Here is a 4,773-nt window from a genome sequence, read left to right as displayed (position 1 = left end):
ATGGTGAGTGAATGCTCAGGCAGCAACTTCTCCTTTAGGAGTGAGCTGTTGCAGACAACCACGGAAGACAAAGCTGATGTCAGGTGATTTAGCAAGGTGTGTGATGTCTGGATGTCCCACCCAGACTCTCCCTGCCATGCTGACAGAAGCAGGCTATGATCCCCTCAAGTTCCCAGCATGCTGAGATCAACAGACCGACCCACCAAGAGCCACGGGTGACTGTGCCTGCACCCCAACGTCCAAGCTCATGAGCTCCTCCATTGGCAACCTCCACTGAGACCTTCTCAATTATTGCTTAAGTTGCTGTCAAATAGCATCTGAATGTGTGTGCTTGTCCAGCTCAAAGAAAAATCATTGATCTTCTGTCAGACTTGATTCTAACCACTGCCTTCCTACAATTTTTTTTTTACATATTTAACAGTATCTATCTCCTAATCCTGAGGATGTATTTGCAAAAAAACTGACACTAAAGAAGAATTCATTCCTTGAGTTCCCATGGTGTTTTTGATAGATGTTTTCTGCAGAATCCAATCAGGTCACATACCTCTGACTTGGTCCACTTGGGATCATGTGGAACAATGCCTAGGGAGTGTCCTTGCCAAGTACACGATTTCCACTGTGGCTCCGGTCCAGGCTCTGTCTGATCAGTAACGCTCTGCCGTCACCAAATTCTTCGAAGCTGCTGTTGTTGGAGCCAAGGCAGTTTACAACAAAACACCAGATTCTAGCAAAAGCCCAACTAAAAGAAACAAAATATGCACCCAAACCTGCATATACACAAGGAAAGCAATTCCTTAGAAACCCTTGGGTGCCTTGACAAAGCAGCATCAAGAGCAGAAAGGGAGCATGAAAGAATTGGCAAAAGAGTCTTCGGGCTGGTGAAGAAGGTTCGTTCAGAAATGCTGACACCTGATACCTGATCTTGCATAACCCTGCCAGATAAAAATTATTCCTGCATTTCTTTATTTATATATTCTCACCCCCACCTCCAGTCAAACGGAGTGGACTTATACTAGTTCAGCATCTTGTGTCTAAGGGCTGCAGCGTTTTTATTCTAGTATTTGCTACCCTAGAACTGGATTTACAGTTTCGTGAAGCCACCCTCTCAGTACTGTCTCTGCTGTTTACAGCTGCCGGCCTCTCGGCGCTCTCTGCCCAAACGCAACCTATGTAAGTGCTGGCAGATAGTAGAGAGGGTAACCAATGAAACTGGAGCACGCAGCCAGCTGTCTCTCCCTCCCCCTTCACACCCCCCTCTTTTTTTTTTTTTTTTTTTTTGTAAAGATATTTAGGTGTTGCTCTGTTCAGCATTGCAAGCCTCACTGTGCTCTGAAGAGCAATGCCTAAATACGTTGAAAAATCTCAGTCAGTGTGCTAGGTGAAAAATCAATGAATGCTAAGGATAGCATAGAGAGCAAGCCAGAATTGCCATGAAAGAAGATACAAGACAGATTGGGAGCTTAAAAGAAAATTAAAATAAAATAAAAGCAGACAAAGGGGAGGAATTTAGGTAGAAGAGTATTTCTGAGGTGGGGAAAAGAGTGACTATGAGAACCAAGAAAAAAAGTAGCAAAAAATAATGGGAAAAGAAAGATCCAGGGAAGTAACTTCACAGGGGAAAAAGTTAGAGGGGAAAAAAAAAAGTGAAATCATAGCAATAAGAAATGTCATCAAAGGATTGGAAAACCAGAAACAAAATGTAGAACTGATAAACAAGAGGGACAGAAACTGCACGTATGAATACAGGATACATAAAATACAGGGTAATTAAAATACTGAAAACAAGGAGCTAAACTCTTCGCAATGCCTAAATACGTTGAAAAATCTCAGTCAGTGTGCTAGGTGAAAAATCAATGAATGCTAAGGATAGCGTAGAGAGCAAGCCAGAATTGCCATGAAAGAAGATACAAGACAGATTGGGAGCTTAAAAGAAAATTAAAATAAAATAAAAGCAGACAAAGGGGGGGAATTTAGGTAGAAGAGTATTTCTGGGGTGGGGAAAAGAGTGGCTATGAGAACCAAGAAAAAAAGTAGCAAAAAATAGTGGGAAAAGAAAGATCCAGGGAAGTAACTTCACAGGGGAAAAAGTTAGAGGGGAAAAAAAAAAGTGAAATCATAGCAATAAGAAATGTCATCAAAGGATTGGAAAACCAGAAACAAAATGTAGAACTGATAAACAAGAGAGACAGAAACTGCACATATGAATACAGGATACATAAAGTACAGGGCAATTAAAATACTGAAAACACGGAGCTAAATTCTTCATAAGTAAACAAAATATATATACACTATGAGAGATGCCAAACAGTACAGACTTAGCACTAAGATTTTCTTAGTTTGGGCTGTTGTGCAAACCTGCCACCCTCATGTGATACTATGCCTGAGCTACATCTTGCCAGGAACCTTGAATTTCGGTGGGTCTCTGTTCACCCACACGCTTCCATGTTGTGTTGTCTTCCTGGGTGTCAAGACACTTTTGAAGTTCTGAGCCTGAAAGATGGTGGTGACAAAAACTTTTTGCTTACTTTTTAGCTATTTCTGCTATTTTTCTTTCATCCATTCCAACAGCGGTTGGCACTCCTGTGTCAACAACATCCTCAGACCTAATCCTACTTCCATGTACTCTTCAAGAGGTGACTTCTGCTGACTTCTAGAGAGCCTGCAGAGAGCAATCAGTATCAGGGTGCGTAGGGTAGGTACTGGTTCATGTGGGAACAATGCTGAAAAAGGCAGGCTCAGAAAGCTTAAGTTGCCAGAAAATTTGAACAAGAGTGACATTTGGAATTTGGGAAAGAGTAGGTGGTATAGGAGTAACTGTGGATCATAAAAATATATAAAAATCATGATGCCCCTACTGAAACCTCCTACTCCACCAACATCTTTTATCTGTTGTTTCAATCACTCCCTGAGTTGAGACCGAGCTTTTACACCTTGCACTCTAGAGCCAGATTTTCGAAAGCGCTGTACCTACAGCTGCTGATCCAGTGGAATCCCGTGAAAGATTAAAAGCTGTCTCTCACTAAAAAAAATCGCCTTGCTAATACATTTGCCCATTCTTCACACAATTTCTACACACAACCTTCATTCAGGAGGTGCTTCATACCACACCTCTCAGAGCCTCGAGTGCAGGTGCAGGCTGCAGTGCCCTGGCCATGCTTACCCAGGACCCCCACTCGCTGCCTCAGGGACAGAGCTCGGACCTGGCTCCAGGCCCAGCGCTGTGGTGGAAATGGCCCCGTCTCCTGCTCATCTGATGACCACTGGACCACAAGCAGGTCCTGTCACCAGCCCAGCCCTGCTTGGACATGAGGGACAGCACCCTGACTGCAAGGACACAGCCATGCCAGGGTTCAGCTCCACAGCCGGCTCCCTCCCACGGCAACCCTGTTCTTCCTGCTCCCTGGCACTACCTAGGAGAAGGCACCGAGATTTGGCTTGAGATATTACCATTTTCTTATCTGAATGCAATTTATTCAGCATTTGTAAGGTCATTTTCTGATGCACCCACTTGTGATGTGTGTTCTGACCATGTACAATGTCTGGTAACAGCCCGCACCATGTCTATTTCTGATCATTTTCTTACTCTGCAATGGACAAGCTTGACATTTCTACATTTCCTGCCTTCCAGAGGGTGTGCTGAAGGCCTGGAGCAGAGAACAAGGGTATCCTCCTCCCTTTCAGGGATGAAACTGTTGACCAGCCAGTCAATAAATTCTTTTAGACTTTTGTCACTGACTTGTGGTTAGTAGGTGCTCTGCATTACTTGACAAAGAATTTGGGCATGTAGTATAAAAAATTTACACTGACAAATCAGCACGTGTACCAAATTTATTCCCAATTCGGTGTGAACAGGCTTTGCCATGATGCCAGTTCATGCAGCTCCATCATTTCTTGTACCAAACCAGAGCCACAACCAGTTTCAGCTTACCCAGCTGTCTTTCCAAACCAGTCAGGTTTGGAAAGGCTAACACTGGGGCCTGTTCCCCCAGGGAATGGGGCAGTCCATACCCAGCTGTCTTTCCAAACCAGTCAGGTTGAACGGGCAACACTGGGGCCTGCTCCCCCAGGGAATGGGGCAGTCCGAGAACCTGAGGAAACCAACAGCACAGACATAATTTTTCAGCTTTTAACCTAACGACGTCCAGCCTGGGCCACCACAGGGCTGACTCCCGCCCTGTCGACCTGCTGCGAGGCTACACAAAGCCCCGACCCGCCGGGACTCGGGGCCCGGCCTGCAGGGCCCGCCAGCCCGCACCTGCCACCCAGAGGGGCTCCCCCCCTCCCCGGCCTCTACCCTCGCTGCGCATGCGCCGCTTCGCGCCCCCTCCCCACCAGAACTACATATCCCGGCGTCCCGTGCGCGCCCGCCGCCCCGCCTCAGCCAATGGGGAGGGAGGAGGCCAGTTCCCGCCCCCCTCGCCTCCGGCTGCGGGGTCTGTCCCCAGCAGGTGTGCAAAGAAACCTCTGGATCGGCCTTCCCCCGCCGAGCCGGGAAGGCTGCTGCAAAGGGGGAGCGGAGCGGGGAGGAGGGCGGTAGGCCCTGGTTTCCTTAGGGGAACCATAAGGGTCGGGCTGATACGCGGAGGGGAGGGGGCCGCCCCTCAGGGGGAGAAGCTGCCTTCCCGCGCGCTTGTCAGTTACGAGCGCGAGAGGCGGGCAGGCGCCAGCGGGTTGGCCCCAGCGCCGCCCGCGGCCCCGCCCCGCTCCTCGCCCGATTGGTCGATTGCCTCGTCAATCCCCAGCCCCCTGAAGGCCCGCGGCCGCTCGGGCCCC

The sequence above is a fragment of the Calidris pugnax genome, unplaced genomic scaffold (assembly GCF_001431845.1).
Source record: "Calidris pugnax isolate Ruff unplaced genomic scaffold, ASM143184v1 scaffold11, whole genome shotgun sequence".
Taxonomy (NCBI): domain Eukaryota; kingdom Metazoa; phylum Chordata; class Aves; order Charadriiformes; family Scolopacidae; genus Calidris; species Calidris pugnax.
This window is presented reverse-complemented; position numbering follows the sequence as displayed.